The following is a 22,640-nucleotide window of genomic DNA, read 5'->3' on the forward strand; positions in this document are numbered from 1 at the left end:
AACATTTCACAGCATTGCTGCTGTAATTGAATAGCTCTTCAGCTGTAGCTCTGCCTTGTACTATGTACATTTTCTATTTCACTTGATATCAATCCTTTATCACCCAGTTCTGTCTTTTCCCTGTTCTTTCAATGTTTTGACCTTAAACATGACATATTCTCTCAGAGGCTCTATTCCTCAATCTGTACCATGGTCTCAAAATAGCTCTCCCAACCTCCTGAGTCGTAGAGTTGATAGAAGATGAAGCCATGGCAACTGTGGTGGTAAGTTTTGATTACTGATTTGACACAATCTAGAATCACTCTGGAAGGGAATGAAGGATTCTTGGGATCAGGTTGGCCTGTGGTAGATTACATCGATTATATTAAACATGGTGGGAAGATGCAGTCTACTGTGGGTGGCGCCATCCTCTAAACAGAGAATCCTGGCTTACACAAGACTGGAGAAAGCAAAGGCAAAGCGAGTGTAAGCATGCAGATAGTTATCCTCTCTGCTCTCTGTGGAAGTGATTAGCTGCTTAAAGTTCCCACTACCGTGAGTTCCCTGAAGTGATTAACTTTAACCTGGAATTGCAAGGCAAATAAGCTCTCCCCTCAGTTGCTTTTGTCAGGATATTTTATCACAGCAGCAGGGAAAGAAGCGAAGACAGCAACCTAGGGGGAAGTATTTTGGAAACTAAACAGATGCAGGGTTCCTGTCATCAATCTGAAGGTGCCATTAACATTATCCAACATTTATGCTGTTTCTTCATAGAACTCAAAGAGATTCATCTCCACTGATGTCAGTGATTCCTTTATAGAGTATTTCACTAAAGCCCAGAGAGGTTAAGAAATTTGCATAAGATCACAGAGCCAATTGCAAGGCCAACAGTAAAAGCTATTTCGTTCCCAGAGCATCCGTCAGCCTGATCTCTGTTCCCTGCCAGCCTTGTGATGCTTGGGGTAACACAGTAATGACTCCAACAGTTTTGTCCATTTATGTACATTTTAGAAGGTTCCTAGTAATCTCTAATTAGTTCACTTCAACTTCTACCCAGTCCTAGAAGCAATTGTTTTCATGGATGGGGAAGTAAAGATTGAATCAAGCAGTCAGAAAATAAGAATAAAAGGCCCTGCTTACCAGCCTTGAAGATTAGGCCTGTGTGGCCTGATCCAAGTGTCATTTGTATGCCCTTGAACTCCCCTACCTATAAAGCCACTGGGGCACAGGCCCTGAGCCATGCTGGTTCCTGAGCCATAACAGGTGGTACCCAGGAAGAAGAAGCCACCAGTCAACCTGCCACATCTAGCATCTGACGTGCCATATAGGCATAGTGTCTAGCTGTCAGGCTGCCTACCCAGCTGCAGCTGTCCTCCTGCTCTCTGCCAACCTGACCTCCAACAAGACTTGGAAAAGGGATGGGCCCTGAAAGAGTCAGGCCTTTGACCGCAAATACATTCAAACTTGAATTTTAATTTTGTCATTGTCAGTTTGAAACTGCATCTGGAAGAAAAGAGTTTACCTTCTTCATCTATATGATGGCAGCAAAGGTGATGAGAGAAGGGAATGAGATAATACATGAATGACACTTATCTCTTGCCAGGCAGTAAGAATCTGGGAGATTTTTCTTCCTCATTCCCATTTTGTACCCTTGCAGAGGACCTGCCCTCACCTCTAGCCTGTCGGGCAGCAGCTTCAGCAAGGCACAGTCCTAGCCCTCCTTTCTGCTTCGTCTAATGCAGCCTGCTCAGTGCTGACTGCAGGAGGGAGACTGGTGAGATAAGTGTGCTCCTCTGGATCTTGAGCCTGGCTTTCTCCCCGGCAACCTCTCCTTCTGTGCCGGCCTTACTGTGGGAACCAGAAGCTGCTTGACTTCTTCAACCTGTTTCAGATCTATAGAACACTGTAGCTCTGGATTCTTCCATCTCTGGCTGCTGTCTTTTCAAGAACCTTCTTCTCCCAGAGCCACTTTTCTCTTCCCTTCTGCCATCACTGGACACTGCTGGTGCCTCACAGGCCAAGCAACATGGTTTGCGTCAATGCCTCCTCCCCACCCTGACAGTAAAAGAGCACATTCATTCTTCACTCACTCCTTTTACTATTCGCACTCATCAATTCAGCATGTCTTTGGTGACAATGCCCTACCTACACCAGAGCCCACATTGGCAAGATGCTGGTATGGCACAGAAGGGACTGTCATAAGCAAGTATAGAATGAGGGATTCCAGCTCCCCAGCCTCCTAGCTCTCCTAGCTTGCAGAGCTCTGGCATCCTAAGGATTGCTGGAGGGCCCCTTTATTGTGACATTAAGCCACAACAAATATTTTTAAAGACGTGGTTAAGAGATTATCCTAATGTATATTTCGAGACCGTTGATGTCCAAAGTTAAAGCCAGATTCTGTTCATTCCTGAGCAGTGACACTACTCCAAGTGCTAGAGATCACGCCACTGGGAGGATACTGTGGGTTAAATACCCCATTCTGGTTTTTTCAGGTTGCAAAATATTTGGGGATTCTGATACAGGCTCAAAATCCATTCACTAGTCATAATTTATTGGCACTAAACATCTTATATAAATTTCAACCTCATAACAGTCCTACAAGGGAAGCCAAGCCCTATCTGTATAGTATTGGGTAGGCGTGAAAAAGACTGAGGCACAGAGAGACTGTACTGTGCCTGATACCATATGTATGGCTGGAATATAGCAGAGCAGGGATTGCAGCCAAGGCATTGTCTCTGCATATCGCTTCTTTGGGGGGTCTGTGCTTATATTGCCTGCTCTCAGAACTTAGTTTATACCACCTTCCCCCTACCTATAAGAGGGGCAGGACTATCCTCATCTTACATATGAGTAGTGCCTTGCTCAAGACCCCAAAGCTACTCAATAACAGGGTGAGTTTTTAATATCAGGGGATCTCTGTAGAGTCATAAAATTGAATACCATCTGGCAAAGTCATGTGACTTTGACTCAGGCTTGTCTGCAGCTAAATCTCTTTCGGCATCACACCCAAGGACTCAGGCTTTGTTTTCTAGATCCTTGGTCCCCATTCCCACCGATGTCACTCTCAGCTGGCCATTCCTCTTCTCTGCAGGACTACTGGTGAGTTCTATCATCTCAAACCATAGCAGCGTCTTCTAACACTCAGAACTGGATTTTCAAGGCATGTCTCATGAGGCTCTCCACCATATGAGGATAAATAGGACAGAGCTTGGCTGCTTTCACACTAAGAAGCTGAGGGCTCCATGAATGGAGTCTTTCCCCTGGGGCCATCTTGGTCTTTAAAGAGCCCTGAAGTTATCCCACCCGTAAGAGATATTCTTTAGCAGTACTGAGTTCCCTGTTTGCTTCCTGTCCCTAATAAGAATGATAAACCTCCAGTCTCTTCCACAGTTCTCTGTCTAATGCATGTGACCAAGGTATTTCAAGTCTTTAATATCATAGTTGTCTAAAACTGAGGGACAGCAATTTGTCCTCTTCTAGTCCAGCATCCTATTCTAGCTGGGAGGAGAGTCCTGAGCTCATCCAGTACACTGTGCCTTGGGAAGGATTTAATGTACTGCCTTTTCATTCCTAGAGCCCACACGCATGTGTGTGCATACACGCAACCCCCCCCCCGCGTGTGCGCGCGCCCGCGCGCGCGCACACACACACACACACACACACATACACACACACACGAAATGTGCCTTACCAGTTCTATGCTGTTATTAGTCATTCTTAAGCTGAGGAGCAAGGCTATCCTCTCTACAAATTCCATGGGAGCCAAATGAGCGCTGGTGTACAGAGCCTTGGTTTTCCAACTTTTAAAATGGTTAGTACAGGTGACACTGGAGTTAGAGACCAGGCAAGGAAAACATTGGTGGCACAACTGAGATCCTCCTCATCCTGCCAGCAGCAGTTCTCAACCTGTGGGTCGAAACTCCTTTGGGTGTCGCATGTCAGATTTTTGTATTATATATCATGCATGCATATAAAAATATTTACATTACAATTCATAACAGTAGCAAAATTACAGTTTTGAAGTAGCGATGAGCTAATTTTAAGCTTGGGGGTCACCATACCATGAAGAACTGTATGAGAAGTTGCAGCATTAGGAAGGTTGAGTACCACTTGCTCAGAGTCTAAGCCATCTTGCTTCTGAAGAAGAGCATGCCTTCTTCTGCATCATCCTTTCTTGACTTTCACAGAAGGCACACATCCTCTACCCACCTCCCACTCAAGTGTGGGATCCATAGCAAGGGTGTTATGGCCCAAGTCGTACAGGTAAGTAACAGATGGGACAAGGCTCGGAAAATGGACCTCATACCATGCTTGGCAGGATTTATATGTTTCATCACCATAAAAATATAGAGTGGTGTATTGACATAGGACTGAATTTGAACTCAGAAACCTTCCAGTTGGATTCCATATCCTACAACACAGATCAATAGATATCTGAGCCTAAGTGTTTCTTTCTGAGGGCAGTGTGTGTGTTGGGGGTTGCATGCATGGGTGTTCGCCCACACATGTAGAGACCAAAGGAGGAGGCCTAGTGTCCTGTTTTATTACTCTGTCATATTTCCTTGAGACAGAGTCTATCGTGGAACCTGGAACTAGACTAAATGGCCAGCCAGTCCCAATATCCTTCTGTCTCTTCCCCTTGACTTCCCAGTGCTGATTATGGGTGTATGTGCTGCCTTATATAGAATTTTTTTAATTTTATTTTTGACATGAGTGATAGGAATTTTGACATGATAGGAATTCAAATTCAAGTCCTCATACCTGCATGGTAAACACTCTTATGTGCTGAGTTATTTCCCCCATCCCCATGTGGGTTTTTTTTTTTTTTTTAAAGAATGAGAGCCATGCCCTTCCCTCTCTCTGAGGCCAGAGGAACCACAGGACCTAGCCAAAGATAGACACTGTAATGCTGACCAGTAAACAACTGTGTGTGTGTGTGTTTGTATGTGTTTGTGTGTGTGTGTGTGTGTGTGTTGGTATGATTTTATAGACTCTAAAGAATAACTAAGAGGCCATTACTTCTATGTTTATATTGTTTATTTTCCAAAAACAGAATTATTTTAATTTTTTTTCTCTCTTGAAAGAAAAAAGAAGGCAAAGTTAGACTGAAAAAGGAAGAAGCAGATGGAAAACAAATTTAAAAGACTCTTAAGATTGCAGGGCCCCACCTGGTCCTTACGTAAGTGTGCTCTGGGATCTTCCTGACGTGCCTGAGCTAAGGGCATTCTGGAGGGAGGTGAGAGCCTCCTGCTAAAGCACCATCTTAACCCACAGCCCCAGCACAGAACTCCAGCCTTCCAATGTCTCTCTTGAAGGTTTCAAAATCAGCTTTAAAATAGAATTCAAACGAACAGCCAAAAATCTTTGTAGGGTAGTGTTTTTATTAAAAATTCAATTTATAAAGCAGAACCAGCTAGAATGTCTATAGGTTAAAAGGAAGAGGAAAATAACTTCCCCTGATACATGTGTGTGTTATACAAGACAGACCTTAATTAAGAAAACAGTTTGCTCCCCTCAAAAGTGTTCGTACAAAGGTGGTTTAGAACTTAAAACACTTTGCACAAAAGCTACAAAGATTATGTTTTCTGATTCAGAGGCCACCAAAGCTCATGAACTTATACTTGAAACTGCAGTGACGATGTCAAAGACAAGAGCAGCGCAAACCAATTGGCTTGCTAGGGCCTAGTAAAGTGTTTCTCAACATGTGGGTCGCGACCCCCTGGGGACCAAATGACTTTTTCACAGGGTCAGATATTCTGCATATCGGAGATTTATGATATGATTCATAACAGTAGCAAAATAATTACAGTTATGAGTAGCAATAAAAAAAAGTCTATGGTTTATGTTAAAGGGTCCCAGCATTAGGAAGGTTGAAAAACACTGACCTAGTGTATCCCAGGACTGTGCAATGTACTTCATGTTTCTGATGTGAAAAGAATCTTCATGGTAACCTGCAGGTCAGCTTTTGCCTACTCTATGGGTGAGGGGTGCAAAGTTTGTGGACCTTAGGTGTCTCTGTCAGCCACGTGAGCTGTCCTTCTGAGATGGCGTGCTCTGTGGGGCTCCCACCTGCTTTGACCAGGCTTAGAAGAGCTCAGTCTCTTCTTCAGTTGCTCCCCTGGAGTTGATAACTGTTTCCTCACAGCTTATAAACCTACTCAGGTCTGTCTCGTCTTAAAGAAGCAGTAGTTAAACTTAACCTGAACATTTACCCTGTTGAGTGATATTCTCGTGTTTTTATTCTTGCCTCCATGGAGGCCTGGGTTAGGTTTTCTTCCTGCAGTCTGGCTTCCCTGTGAGGTGTGCTTTGTTTTCTTCCTGCTGAATTTCAAGAATCAACATTCCTAACGCAAAGTGAGAAGGACAATTTGCTGGCCAACACCAGCTAGCCTGATGCACAGGCACCCCAGATCTGGAGAAATAGCCTCGCCTCCTTGGCTCCACCTACCTTGTCCCAATCCTCCTCTTGTCATTATTGTCCCTTCTGCAGTGTTCACTGACCTCAGCAGGGGACATGTAAGTTAACCTGGAGGCTGGGTCTACTTCCCAGACCTCTTGCTCCATTCCCAGGGGCCCTGTACAGCCAGCCCAGCTCACATACCTGTCACCTCCAATCTTCCCCTTCCTTCATCATCTACTTCCGGATTACTGTATTTTTCGGACTATAATACAACCTAACCATAAGACATACCTAGTTTTTAGAGCAGTAAAACAAGAAAAACAGTAAAAACAGAAATTGGACCATAAGGCACACCCTAATCTCCCCCCTACACACACACACACTTTTGGGGAAAAAATGTGTGTCTTATGGTCCAAAAAATATGGTACTTTCAGTAACAATTTTCACTTGCTGTTTTACCACCTGTCTTCTCTTTTGCCTTTAGGTAGGAGGTAGAGATTACAATGTCATCCTCCACTGTTCTAAACTCTGAATACTTTGCTAAGAGTGTCCACCTGTTGTTTCCCTGTACCAAAGTCTCTAACCTTATCCCTCACCAAACTGCTACTTTAGAATTATTCCTTAACAACTACTTGTTTAAAAACTCAAACACACAAAACTCCCAACTCACTAAGCCTGGCCTAGCCTCACATTTTGTCCTTTCTCTGGAGTGCTGCACCCACTGCGCCATGCGCCTGACACTGTCTCTAGTGCTTTGTGTCACAATCCTGTCTCCCAGGAACTGACTTTTCCAAGTGAGCAGCAGAAACCCTTCCCCTGTGTGCTCTGGTAGCTACAGAAGCCTCTGTCCACTGTCAATCATGCCGATCTGCAATTTTCATCTTTCCTATCTTCTTTGATAGAGCTATCACTGAAATCAAGAATCCTATTTTGTTTATTTCTGTGTTGTGTCTAGCAATGTACCTGCCACCAAGTAGCTATTAAGATATTTTTATTGACACCATTGGATATACAGTAACCCTAAATCAGGATTTTTTTTTTTTTTAATAATGAAAGCTGCCTGGTGGCAGGCATATGAGTAGAGCCCAAAGAAATAATCTAGTTTAGAAGGCACAGATGGAAGACAGACCTCACTAGACTAGCTCCAGCTGTGATGACAGGGCAGTGCCCGCTATGAAGCCACAATATGGTAGAGCTACAGTACTTGCTCTACCTGGTGACAAGGAAGCAGAAGAGATGCTTGGGAAGATCTTCACTCACTGGGGAAGGAAGAGGGTCCCATAAACACTCTGCATCTCTGCCGTGGACCAGTTCGCCTAAAGGCATGCATGATGTTTCTCAGCCGGGGAAACACACTCATCACTCTTTCAAGGTCTATCTCTGGGGAGGACCTCCTCAGTCTTTGTTCTCCTGGTCAGTCATTAGGAGTGCTTGTTTCAAGATGCAGGTAGAAATGTACCTTGTCATCTCTTCTCTCCCACTCTTGGCCTATAAATTAATCCATAAAGAAGGCTTTTACTCATCACTGTTAAGGGATTCATGGCAGTTATGGACACTCCAGAGGCTCCAAGGTAGCCATGGGTGAGCTAATGAGTTCAGAAGTGGAGGTTTTTAAGTAGCAGGTCTGCGTTTGCATAAGAAATGGTGCTGGTGCAAGCAGCAGTGGGCTCTTACGTTTGTCATTGCCTTTAGTGGCCCTGTATCCTCACACTGTGAGCTCAAATGATTTGCTAGGCTGCCTAAACTCCACTTTCTGATTCTCCCTTTTCATGTTATGGAGGGCCCCTGTTAATCTAAACGGGTGAAACCTGGCTCAGGATCCTCGGACTTTGTGTCATTTCTCACTTACTTATTGTGTGTCCTCATTATTGTCAGAATCCTGCCTTGTGCACAGAACAGCATACCCAGAAGGCCAAGAGCCTACTGAGGAAGAGGCTAGCATCCTGGCTTTCCCCCATTTGCAAGCAGTGCTGACAGATACCTATGTCATGAGGTCCGATGAAATGATAGGAGAAATAACAGTTTACTGAGCAGTAGAGACAAGCTAACAAATAGACAGTGGGCTCCTGCTCACAGGACCCTGCAAGGCAATGTCAGTGAATGCTGATTGCTGCCTACCCACTATTCCTAGGGCTATAGATGAGAGTATGAGAAGGTAGGAGAAGGGCAACATAAAGACAGTCACACCTGGCTCTGTCACATTAAGTGATTTGGGACAAGACTTTAACTCCCTAAGAGATTCAAATTCATCAACTTTAAAGAGGTGTTTATGGTATTACAGGGCTGTTCTTAGAGATTCTAGAAACTAATTATGCAAAGCTTCCCAGCACAGTACTTGATACCAAGTAAGTGCTTTGTATATGTGTTTTTCTCCAGGCCACTTGGGACACCCAAAGATGACTTGGACAAGATACTAAGTTATTTCTTTTCCAACTAATTACAAAGTATATTAGTTATTAATAAAGACAGTATGTGGTAAGTTCCCTGGAAATAATGCATTCAGGGAACTTATAATACACATGTGAGATTAGGAAGCAGAGAAAGCTATGAAGAGGAGATAGAACAGAAAGGTAGATGAGATGGATGGAAGGATGGATGGATGGATGGATGGTGGGTGAGCGAGTGGATGGATGGATGGATGGATAGTGGGTGAGTAGATGGATGGTGGGCGAGTGGGTGGATGGATAGATAGAAGGATGGGAGGATGGATGGATGGATGGTGAGTGGATGGATGGATGGTGGGTGGATGGATGGATGGTGGGTGGATGGGTGGATGGATGGTGTGTGAGTGGGTGATGGATGGATGGATGGTGGGTGGATGGGTGGATGGATGGTGTGTAAGTGGGTGATGGATGGATGGATGGTGGGTGGATGGGTGGATGGATAGATGGTGGAAGGATGGATGGTGGATGGATGGATGGTGGATGAGTGGGTGATGGATGGATTGATGGTGGGTGAGCGGGTTGATGGATGGATGGGTGGATGGATGGATGGATGGATGGATGGATGGGTGGATGGATGGATGGGTGAATGGATGGATGGATGGGTGGATGGATGGATGGGTGAGTAGATGGGTGAGTGGTTAGACAACTGATATATTGTAGGCAGCTAGAGAGATTAATACAAGAAAATAAGACAGTCTACTTGTGTTGGGGTTATTATTATTGACTATTGGTGAATAAAGAAAGTAGATGGTAAAAGATTTGTCAAAAGACCTGGAGGCATAAATGTCTGGAGGGAAGACATATACATGGAAGGTCTGTAGGAAATACAATTAACAGATAATTTAAGAAACATACAGTCAAAAGAACTTGTACTCCAGCAGTCACCTAACCTAAATCCCAATCCACACGAGAGCACTCTTGACAACTCCCCAGTACTAGTGGTCTAGCCTCAGGAGAAGAGGGAATGGAGCACTTCCTATCAACTGCTCTATGGACAGTGTCTAACACTAACAGCTCCTGTTTATCGACAGCCTACATGTTCTATACATTATCTAAAATCCTTTCAAGTGCCCTGAGGAAAGTGTTATTATTCTCATTTTACAAAACAGCAAAGTGAGATGCCTGGATCTTGCAGCTAATTAAGGACCCTGGAATCTACATCAAGTCTTTAGGGTTCTGACTCCACCAAGTTACATCTGTCTACAGAAAACATTGCTGTGCATCAAGAAGACAGTTACTGGATGCTGATCTTGTCCAGCCTTGGGACTCTCCTGACAAAGGCCTTTCCTGAAGTAAAGGCTAGCTCTTCAGGCCTCCAATGTCTGCTGAGCCCTCACTGGCTCCTTTTTATTCCTTTTAATATGGTACTTAGAACCAGGCCTTGTAAATCTCATTTCTGTTTCATAAATTTGTTCTTTGTTCTTTCTTTAAATTAGAGTTATCCAAAGCTAATCGTAATTTTAATGACTTGCTCCTGATTTCATCCAGGCTGACCTAAAAGAGGTCTATTATCTGTCCCATTGCACAGCCCAGCGTCTCCTCTCCAAAAGATGTATTCGTGGCTTTAGCTATTCAAGGGATTCAACTGACTGTGCATGCTTGGGTCAGTATAATTTGATTTATCGGGCTCTTAAAGAGTGTCCTTGATGGACTCAGTGCCTGCCTGGGGGCCGACTAGGAAGCTCGCCACAAGCAGGACCATCTGACCTTCAGGACTCAGAGGCAGCACATGATGCCATCATGCAAGCAGAACTGTCTCCAGACAGAAAGTGCTTGTCTCTGACTGGCAGGGTTTCCAGAATTAGATCTGTTCTTTTTGTCTTCACAGACCCTAGATGTTGGGGTCTAGGGCTTCAATTTAGTTTTATTGGAGGCCTACTATGTGTCAGGCACTGTGAACAGTGCTGAAGCGAACAAGGTAACATAAACTTTCTGAGCTGCAGAATCTTATAATTGTAAATAATAAGAAGGCTCTGAGGGAGGAAACCTACCCAGTACAGAAATATTCTGGGTTTTCTGTCTACTGCAGCCAGAAAATGTTCTGTACCCATAAGCAGCCCATTTCTTTAAGAGGCAATATAAAATACTGGCTTAGGGTGTTGTCTCTGGGGTTACATCATTCAGATACTGTATTTAAGCACTCTGTTCCTCAGTTTGTTGATGATAAAATAGAGACAGTGATAGCACCCATCTTATTAGGTTACTGTGAGAATTGGAGAACTCAGTGTACATGAGATACTGAAAACAGAGCCCAGCACACGTTAAACAAGGGTGTTGGTACTAGTGATTTCTGCTTCCAAGCAGACATGCTTCTATGTATTAAGTCCAAAGCTGCTTCCGTCCATTAGGTCAAAGTCTATCCCCATGGGCCTCACCAGGCTCAAACACTGGAAAACAACCAAAGCTGCTTGGTTAAATTGGTATTTTTGAAGTCATGGGGTAGCGGAGGGGAGGGCATTGAGGCAGGGGGCAGGTGTGTCTGGGCTCTTCTTTTCAGAATAAAGTGCTGCTGAACAAAAGGTCACGACTGTCGTCTATCCTAGGGGTGGAGGGACTAGAAACCGAACTGGTAATTGCTTGGTTACCTAGGATGATGAGGGCTCATAGCTAAACATGTAAGTGTTTATTAAACAGATGCAGTATGCAAACACTTCTGATTTGGGTGCAGCAGGAGCTGAAAAGATGGACGCAAGGCAATTTCTTGGCATGGTGGTTTAGAATGTAAACCCTGAGATAGAATTTCAGCTGAAACCACAACTGTGTTTTATCTGTTAGATCTGGGTTTCAAATTTCTGACGTATAAAACAGGATGATGATAGTAAGTGTAGCAGAGTGTGGCTGCAGGAAATGGAACTTTCTGAAATAGAGACCTTGCCAGGCTGATCTTGAGCTCATAATCCTCCTGCCTCCACTCTCCAGGTGCTGGGGTTATAGGCATGTTACTACTTGAGGATAAGAGCAAAATGGTATTGCTTTGCATTATTTGGTAAAGAACTTAGAATACAGTAATTACAAACGAATGTTACACAAGAGTAATGCGTAGTCTATACATTCATAGTCCACTTGCTATGCTGGGAGACAGATACAGATGGTTATAACTAAATGCAAATCTGCTCCTAAGTGCACAACAAATAAAAAAATCAACCATGGAAGAAGGAAAAAAAGAAAAAAAGAAGAAGAAACCATGTCTGCAAAGATGGTGTTGGGTGGGGGGTGGTTGTAGATTAAAAATTTGCTTCCACCCTATATTTATCAGAGGTTCTTTTGTGCCACATATCACACCAGAGGGACAAGGATGTCAGGGAGACAGAATTTCAGAAAGAGAGCAGCAAAGAGGCAGAAGATGAAAGGCAGTATCTGGAGGAAGGCTGCGGACAAGGAAGGAGGGTGAATAGAGAAAAAAACAAAACAAAACAAACAAACAAACAAACAAAAAAACCAGAGGACTGAGATAGCAATGATTGGAAGCAAGACATGGAACTTGACCTTCATTCTTTATTCCCATCATTCCCAATGGGGTGATGTTTGCCCCCAATAGACATTTGACACCATGTAAAGGCAGTTTCTATTGTCACAATTGGAAAGATACTGTGGGCGTCAGGTGCGCAGGGGCCAGGAATGCTGCTAGGCATCGTACAATGCACTGTGTAGGGAGTTCCATAACCAGGAGCAGCCCTGGCCAGTACTTGATGCTTCAGAGTCTAAGGAGGCCCTACTCAAGCTCACAAAATAGTAACAAGTCAAAATACAAAAGATAACATCACTAACTGTTTTTTAAAAATCACCAACTGTGTGCTTGTATTCAGGTGGTTTTAAATAAACTGTCCCCATTTTGGATTGTTTTAGATTCACGGATACGTTCTGCCGATGCTATAGAAACCTTGAGTGTCACCTGGGTGCCCTAAGGTCACTCTAAGTCCCATAACCACTCCTTTATTTAGGTCTCACCACATTTCCATTTCTTTTTCTGTTGTAGAATGCAAACCCGGAATACCACGATATACATAGCCTCCATATGTTTTATGTGCATATTTGTTGAAAAATAAATGTATTTGCAGTGCTTTTCCGTCAGCCCTGTCTTGAGCTCTGAGCAGGCCCGGGTGCATTCAGCAGGAGCCTTTTGCTTTGGTAACATCAGCTGTCAACTTTGCTAGGGAGTTCTCAGGATGCTGTCTTGGCAAAGAATCAAGCCTGCAACTGACACTTTACCCTGTACATGAAATTGCTATATTAAGCCAAGCTACAGCTTTGTAATGCTTCCCTGTGGAAGAATTAAGCCTCTCAAATGTAGTGCTATTTTAAAGGAGATTCAACAGGAAAGAAAAGCTTTTCTTTACAGGTATTCTCAAAACAAGAAAACAACAACAAAACCCACAAATTGCTGAGCCTTTGCCAACAGTCCTCAGTATGCAAATATGAATGCTTAATGCTTCCACGCTCGCCGCATCCGGGCAGCTATTGTCTGTGGGCCTTAGCTATGACCAGTCTTAAGTCTGTAAGCTGAGAGGCCAGCATGGGTACCTGGCCAATTAGGGTCCTGTCTTTTACCTCTGTCCCTCCTGGAATTTCCCCTCTAGTTGTTTCCTCCTGGCCTCAGCTCTGCTTCTTCCTTTTCCTAGCTCTGTACCCCAAGTCCTGACACTCCTTCAGCCTCTTGTCCTTGTCTTCTTTTGGGTCTTATTACAAATACAAACCATTACTGTGGTTTTATTGAAGAAAACTAATATTTTCAAGTAGATGCAAAGAGGACTTTAAATAACTCATAGTCTGTAACCCCATCACTGTTGATACCCTTTCATTTTGCCTCCTGCGTGTGCTTACACAAATTACAAACATACACACTGTACACACACTACGCATATACACACCCACTACAAATACACACCACACACACACACACAGAGTCACCCTTACACCTTTCCTCTGTCCAGCCTTGTCAATACCGTGTAAACAGCCCAAGCACTGCTGTTACATATCTCCCTGCCTGCTACACTCCCATTAGTCATTCTAACAATGAGCAATAATGACTTCATTGCAAAGGTTTGCTCTGGGGCATTCATCTGCACTTACATAAATATTCATTTCGACAAACATTTGCTGGGTGCCCACTATTTGTAAAGTTTTAGGGTCACAGACATACAGTTCCTCACTTGTAGCATGATCTAATCTAAGTGACTGGGCCAGAATGGAAAGGGTAGTCAAATAAAGCTACTTATAACATGAGCCCAACAGGAGAAGCTATGAATGGTGGCTGGAAGTCTTGACAAAGGTTTTCAGAGGCAGTGCCTAAATGAATGTCCCTTGCTTGTGGTGACCTGATCTTAGAACTTGAGCTCAGCTCTCTTGGATGACCAACATTTAGGGAGGTTCACAGAAAATGACCCTTTCATTGCCGAGTCTTAGGATGAATTGGTTAGCCTAAATAGCCTTGAATAGTACAAATATAACACATTTCCTCCATGGACCAGATTATGACACAGTAAAGGAAAAGGAGGATATGATGTCAAGTGATGGTGCAATAGAGACGAGGGGCTGCAGTGCCTGGCTGGCAGAGTGACCTACATTCAACTCCTTAGGATTCCGAGAAGAGAATATTCCAGAACAGAACAATTCAAGAACCAGCGATGGGGTCTGTGAGGTGACCCCAAGCCAGATTACACAGGCCTACACGTTGTGGAAAGTGATTTGAATTCTATCCTAAAATAAGATTATTGGGGGGCAGGGGTTGAGAGGGGCACAGTAAACTCAGGGCTACATGTTATAAGGATGACAGCATGCCGTGTGGAAACAATGTGAGGTACAGGAGGGAAGCAAATTGGAACCCCTGCAGTAATATAGGGAGACAAAGGTTATACTAGAAAGTGTAAGGGAGAGCGAAGGCCACAAGCAAGCCTAGGCTTAACCCCACCCCATCATCTTCAACCAAGAAACTTTTTGAAAATTACTTAACTTCTGTTAACCTTTAATCTTATCTGTTAAGTGGGGATTAACAAATTGTGGGAGAGAAATGAAAATGTGTATGAAAGCAATGAGTGGCGATGACCTGCTCCTTTAGTATGAAAATGGTGAAATGCCATAGGAATTAAAGTGTTGAATCTCTCATCTGATCTTGAGACCAACGGCTAGCCATGAACAGCTTGAGCAACTGGTTAGATGGAAATGGGTATTGCCTGCATCATTCAGATTCTTTCTTCCAGGTGTGTGTGTGTGTGTGTGTGTGTATGCATGTATGTGCATGTGTGTGTATATATGTGTGCATGTGCGTGTATGTGTGTATGTGTGGGTGCATGTGTGTGTGTGCATGTGTGTGCGCATGTGTGTATGTGTGTGCATGTGTGCGCATGTATGTGTGCGTATGTGTGTATGTGTGGGTGCATGTGTGCATGTGTGTGCATGTAGGTGCGTGTATGTGTGTATGTGTGTGCAGGTAGGTGCGTGTACATGTGTATGCATGTGTGTGTGTGCATGTGTGAGTGCATGTGTGAGTGTGTGTGTGTCCTTCTTACTTTTGCCCACAGTAATAATGTCCCTCAAATGCTTAGCAGTCCGTGCTGTAATAGCTTATATGCTAACGTTTCCTCTCTTCAGAAATGACATTCCCTCCATCCCATTCCCATTTCTGCTTCACTTGCATCCTAGTTTATCTGCTTAGTGGGAACTTCTCCGGGTCTTTCATTCCATGAGTTACTGCTGCTTCTTAGACGGTTAGTTCTTGAGCCTAGGGGTTCAAGATTGACAGTCTTCTGCCACGTCCTCCTGTCAAAGGGCCCCTGCTACACTGTGGGAGACGGTGTGAGGCAGTGAGAGTACAAGAAGCCATGCTTGGTCCTGGTGGAGGCTGGGCTGCCGCCAGCAGGGATGATGAGGATAGCTGACGAGAATAGAATAGCATCCTGACCTTTGCCTGACTAGGGAACCTTTCTCATCTCTGCCCTGTTATTGCTGACACTCACCCCCTCCCCCTCCCCTCCGTGTCCTCTAAGCTCCACCCCTCTGGAATTCCCTGGCCCCCTGGCCTGTGTTTCATGCTCCCACTTGTTCTGCCATGATTTTCATTGTCTCATTGCACCCAATGCTCTCAAACATTCCTCCTCCCTTCTCCTCAACATCATAAGGTCTTCTTTCCCAATATCCCAAAATCATATCCTGCTGGGCCTAACTCCCAGGAGAACCAGGGACAGGGCCCTCTTCAGAGCCTCAGGATAAACCACCATCTGCCTCATGTCACCCAGAAGAACTACCTTATGGAATCCATTTGGAGTGAAGCTGTGACTCAAACATCCACTGAATGACTTCAGCATGAAAAAGAGCTGGCACGCCTCAGACATATTCCCAAATGTTAGCTTATTTCCTTGTGTGCATTTCACCAGTGGGCAGTGGTCACGTCTCACTGGAGCTCAGTTAGCTGATCATAAAACGGGAATATGTGTGCTCCCACATCCCTGGACCTCTCTCATCACCCATGCTTTTGAGATCCATTGTCCTAGCTCCGTGTGTTCACAGCCTGTGCAAGCATGAGCCCAGGGTTTAACCTTCCTGCTCTTTAAAGGCTGGATTACTTTAAGAAACTTGCTTAACTTTTTTGAGGCCAGAAAAAATAGCAACATCTAGTAATGGATTTTAGTACTGTCAGGAACTCCTAATGACTGTGGTTTTTAAAGAGGACCTGAGGTCATATTTAGTACCAAATAGTAGACAATAGATGTTGATTTCTTCTTTTCATGCAAGACTAAAGAAAACACATTTGCACTCTCCATCTGTCCAAATCCATTGTGTTATATCTCCCTTTTCCTATGAAAATACATGTGCTCAAAAATTCAACCATTTTTCTTACCATTGAAGCATTGGTGAAGGGAGAGATATACACTGGTCCCAGCATACCTAAAGAAAGGTCTCACAAAGACCTACCTTGACATATGACACTGTGATAGAAGCTTTTATTCATCTCTCCAAGCCTCTGTTTTTCTAGTCACAAAGTTGGGGCAGGCGGGGAATCAACTGCCTTTACAGAATTAGATGGAGCAGCACCATGATTTCAACAGAGTTCCTGAGCTACGGCTCGGCACACAATAGGCATTGAGTAAACATGTTAAGCCACTTATAAGGCATGCAACCTTGCATTTGTTTTTGTCATAGCCTACTTTTCATGGCCACTAACTACCAGGGATACCAAAACACATCATCGGTGTGTTAAGGGAGAACCTCACTGATTCAGCTCTGTGCTGGAGAACTGACTGGGCCTCAGCCTCCAGTGTTTGGGATTATGGCGTCATGTTCCTCCTGTCAGAACAAGCATTGGGCCGCGTTGTCACTGTGCCCACGTTTGTCATGCAGAGAGAATTTCTTCTCATTACACATCTCACATAGCTTCATTATTTATGGACAACTCACAGATGATCTTTGGCCTTTTTAAATTACATTTATTTTTTACTGTCTTCTGTAATCCTACCATGTTTTCAATTACCCACTCACTCATTCAGAAGGTTCCCCCATTTTGGCATTAAAAAAAAAAAAAAAACAGCAAGTAATTTTGCAAAGCAGCTCAAAGGTTTCTCTCCCAGGGAGAATCATTCAGTTCACTGTTCTGTCATTTGGTGTACCAGAGAAATTACAGAAGAAAAGCAATTTCTTAGCTCACAAAAAATACACACTTTTCTGCCTTCGCTGTCTGTTACATATCCAGTGACTCAAAATAATATGAAATCATATATTTTTATTTTGCCCCCACTTTAAGTGGTAGGAGGAAATAATCTTTATAGGTGCTAGTTCCTTTAGTATTAGATATGATTTCCCTATGCCAAATCAAGAGAATGCTCTCTCCTGCCTTAGATTTTGTTGTTTTAAAGGTTTTCAATGTTTTTTAAAAAATCATTTGTTTATTTTTCTAATTCATCAAATCTTGCAAGTCAATAGTGGGATGGAAAAAGGACCCCTCCACAATATTTTTGAGATCAGCATTCTGGTTGTTAATTGGTCTATAGAGACTGAGCTGATGGGTCTGTCTCCCTGCTCACCGCTTCCTCAGAAAGCAGACAGGCTTCTTTCCTACCAGAGAACTGCTGAAGCTGGCACCTAGTCTTCAGCATCAAAGGAGGAAGCCTTAGGAGGCTCCCAAAAGAAGGAAGAGTCATCACTATTATAACTATAACGCCACAGTGCGTTCTCTAACCGAGTCCCTGGTAGAGATCATTGGCTTTTTGTTCCCTGGTGTGTCTTGAGCACACGCCCGCTGCTTAGCCCTGGCCAATGTTCCTTGAATCACTGTGACCAGAGAGCCGGTGTGAGTGGGTCCCAAAGAATCCCATAGTCATTGTGTATGTAGATTCTTTACTGTTTGCTCTCTGTCCCTCTGATGTTATAGATGAAGGCAGTGAATCTGAGACGGGAGGACAAAGTGCTAAGGTCTGGTGCCCCTTCCGAAGCTTATGTTGAAATGTAATTGCCACCACATGATGGTGATAATGGGTGGGACCTCGGAAAAGTGACTGGGTCATGATGACTGCCCCCTCATACATGAAAGGATTTAGTTATTACAGGAGTAGGGTCTCAATAAAAGAATAATTTGGCTGGCATTCTTTTATAAGTTATTGCTTTTTGTTGTAGGGGTGTTCTGCCTTCGTGTATGTCTGTATGCCACTTCCTCTCCATGCCCGGTGCCTATAGAGGTCAGAAAAAAGCATTGGATCCTGAGAAACAGGAGTTACAGATAGCTGTGTCAAGCAACACTTGGCTGCTAACAATGGAACTGGGGTCCTGTGGAAGAGTAGCCAGTGATCTTAGCTGCTGAGCCCACTCTGCAGCCCTTGGGCCCCCTTTTTTCTCTATTTCATGCACTTATCCTTTGTCCTCCTTACTATGATGTAGCATTGAAGGCCATGACCAGATGCAACCCATTCATGTTGGATTTCCAAACCCCACAAACTGTGACTCAAGTCAACATTCATTCTTTATACTTTTCAAAATCTGGGATATTTTGTATGGCTACAGAAAGCAGTTGAAGACAGCTCCAAAGGCAGTCACTGGCAGCAGTGAGCCTAGGCTACAGTGTTGGGGACGATAGGCCATATGACCAATGTTCAGCCATCTTGTCCAAGCCTGCACCTTTAAGTCTCTGTCTTTCCCAGAGCTTACCTTTCACTAGAAACTAGATGACCCTGTTGTGAGTCAGCAGTTAGACTAAAGCTAGATGAGGACAAAGCAAGATACCCTGTGTGGCAGGACATCATGACCCTGCCTGGAGTTCCCTATGTTTTGAGAAAAACCCGCAACTGCTTTGCTGTAGCGATATGCTTCCCTGCCTTCTGAATTATAAAAGCCGCTGCCTGACTAATAAAGTTGAGAGCTTGATCAATCAGACTTGCTCTCCTTTCTTGTGTCTTGCATTCTCAACAGGTGACCTCCCTCCCGAGTTTTAGTTGAACCCTGCAGGTCAGGGCACTACAGGTCCTCGGGTGCTCTAGGTTCTGCGCATGAGTACCATCCTGGGCTGAGTAATGGGACTTGGGCCCAAGACCAATAGATGAGGACAGAGGCAGCTTGAAGCTTTTGTCCTTGCGTTCTTTTCTCTCACTTATATTTTCCAACCTTTGTAGCAAAGAAGGTGGTGTGAAGAGTACAGGCATGGGAGACTAACAGTGCTCTTCTTGATGCTGGGAAAGAGCTCTAGGGAGACAGGAAACTGAGCATCCCAGCTTCTCAGAAAAGGGCACATGGTATCAAAGAACAAATAGAGTATAAACCGGAGAAAAATGGAGCCAACCAAGAAGAAAGCTGTTGCCAATATACCAAGTATACAAGGCCAAGTGAGATTCCTTCATTCTTACATACTCTTGGGAGCTCCACATAGACAGAGGGATGTGGTAAAGCTTATGCCCTCATGGGGGATTACAGTCTATTGAAGAAGAGGGCTACATGGCAACCATAATGCATCCAGCAATGAGGAAAGCAGAGAAATGGTTTCTATTCTTGAGAATCACCTCAGAAAAATAAAAACAGGGTCTACCCAAATCAAGGGAACCTGAAACCTTACAGTAGTAAGTCAACCTGTTTTTAATCTGATACACAGGGTGGTTCTGCTATAAGACAGAGACCGTGATCACCACCTGGGTAGCCAAAGCCATGGAATAACCTAAAGAGCACATAATAAATTGAACTCCATAGTGGAAGTATAGTAATTCAGAATTACTAGAGCATAAAGACCCCAGAATCTCTCTTCTGAAAATTCACCCAAAGCGCTTCAGATGATGAGGCCATTTTTGGAACCTCTCCATAGGAGCAGCTCAGTACAGTAACAGTATGACATAAGCCACAAATGTACTAGTGACAATAACCACCTTTAAAAATAGATGAATAAAATTAATTGTACTGATATTCTTTATTTAACACATGCTTTAGGTTTTTGTCTTGTTTTGTTTTCTCTCATTGCTATGACTAAATACCAGCCCAAAGCAACCTAAGGGAGGAGTTCTCGTGGCTCGTGGTTTGAAGGGAAACAGACGGTCACAGTGGGGAAGGCATGGCTAGGGGAATATGAGGCAGGAATCAGTGCCTGTAGCCAGTAGTTGAGAAGATAAATGTTGGCATTTAGTTGCCTTTTCCCGTTTTTCCTATATATTCAGCCCTGAACCTTACCTTTATAGGATGGCGCTGCCCATATTCAGGGTAAATTCTACTTCCTCAGTTAACCCTTTCCTGGGAATGTTCCACAACATGCCCAAAGGTTTGCCTCAATCATATCCTAGGTATTTCTTAATACAATTAGGTTGGTGATCAGAATTAATCATTACGGCACACATATCCAGCATATTATCCTTTAAACATGAGATCAACAGATACTATCACTGCTTAGTTTTCCTGTGTTCTATTACAGTCACCTCAAATCTTTGACCTCTGGTATGCAAGGTTCAGGATACAGATCAGTGGTGGAACATTTGTTTAGTAGACCCAAGGCCCAAGAGTCGATCTCTACCACCCCACAAACCAGAACAGAAAAGGAGAAAGGAAAAAGACTCTGTATGCCTTGCCTCTACTGCCCCCAAATGTATTGATGGCTGGACATGGCTAAAGTATCTGTGTGTTTGTATGTGGTATGTGTGTGCATGCATGTGTGCATGTAGGTGTGTGTGTGTGTCTTTGTGTGTGTGTGAACTCCTGGAGACCAGAAGTAAATGCTGGGTGTCTTCTTCTATCACTCCCCACTTTATATTTTGAGACAGGGTCTCTCATTGAACTGGGAGCTCACAGTTTGCACTAGCCTGGCTGGCCAGTAAGCTCCAGAGATGGACCTGGTTTACCCAACCCAGAGCCAGGGTTATAGATGCACACTACTGCGCTTGAATTTTTACTTGGGTGCTGGAGATCCTCCTGTTTGTATGAAAAGCATCTTATCAGCTGAGCTGTCTCCCCAACCCCAGAGCCACTGCTTTAGAACTTGATTCGAATGTTTGCATTACAAATAATAGCAGGCATATGAACAGAATCATATAAGCATATGCGATGGGCTAGCAGGAGAAGGTAAGGAGCCAGGGTCAGTCTTGGAAGAGTAAGGCTCGTGGGCTGTGAGAAGGAGCTGAGTCTCCTCAGCTGTGGCCAATTGGTTTCTCCTGTGCTTCCTGCTGTCTGTCGGATTGTTTGTTTGTTTATCATTGGTCTCATAAGCCTACCACAAAGGTATAAGAGAGATTAGGAAGGACTTTAAATTTACTCAGTTTTTGTTTCAAAAGCTCTGACACCTCCTGGATACGTTAGCTTTCTAGGCTTATAGTCAACCTCAGGGCAGGTTGGCTATGTGGGCCTCTTTTTGTTGGGAGTGAGACAGTAATTAGGAATGACTTCATTGATGCTGAGAATATGTCCAGCATATGCTTTTCCAGTTTAATGTCAACTTCAGATTTTGTCAGTGTCCTTCCAAGCCTCACTGTGGGTGCATTAGATGCATTTTTAAGACAATAATAACGCTGATTCAAATGATCCCATCTGTTAAAATCCTTTCACAGAAATCTGTCTCGCTTTCTTGGCACTAGATGACTGGCAAAATTTGTAATAGATTGGTGGAGGGATTTGTCACTGGCTTCCCATCAAATTTAGAAACCAACTGTTCCGCGCCGGCGTCTCGGTGTATTCTGTGATGCAGTGGGACACTGAGCAACTAATTGCAGTGCTGAAACATAGCAGGAGCGGGAAACAAGTACGTGTGGACCTGGGGTTTGGGGCCTGCGAAGGAAAGTCCAGTCTAAAAGGCAGGCAGTGGGCACGGGGAGCAACTGGTGTGCTGCAGGTTCTGAGCCCAGAATTCCAAATCCCCCACAGTACTGGGTGGATCTTCACACTTCCAATCACGCAAAGCAGACCTACTGTGATCTGTTCTGTCTGAGGATGTTGGCACAATATTGCACTTTAATAATAAAAGGGTTTCTACAACTCCCAAAGCTTAGGGGAACAATGTTGCTAATGCAGCCTTAGAGCGAAGCATTGCCACCAGGGTCAGATAGCATCTAAAAGGACACAGATTCCAGCCTGGCATTGTGCCTGTGCCTGTAACGTCCGCACTCAGGAGGTCAGGCAACACAACTGCGTTTGAGGTTATTCTGGATTAGGCAGAAAGTTCTAGGCTAGCATTGAGCTACTTAGCAGGATCCTATCAAACAACCTACCAAAACAAACAAACAAACAAAAGTAAAGCAAAAAAAAAAAAAAAAAAAAAAAGACAATAGATTCCACAAAGTGGTAAGTGCCAGCTATCAGATCCTTTGGAAACTGGATCTAGAATAATTTTACTTAACTATTAATCTATTCATTCCTCAAATATTTTCTACCTG

Source organism: Acomys russatus, chromosome 29, assembly GCF_903995435.1.
Source record: "Acomys russatus chromosome 29, mAcoRus1.1, whole genome shotgun sequence".
In the NCBI taxonomy this organism is placed as follows: domain Eukaryota; kingdom Metazoa; phylum Chordata; class Mammalia; order Rodentia; family Muridae; genus Acomys; species Acomys russatus.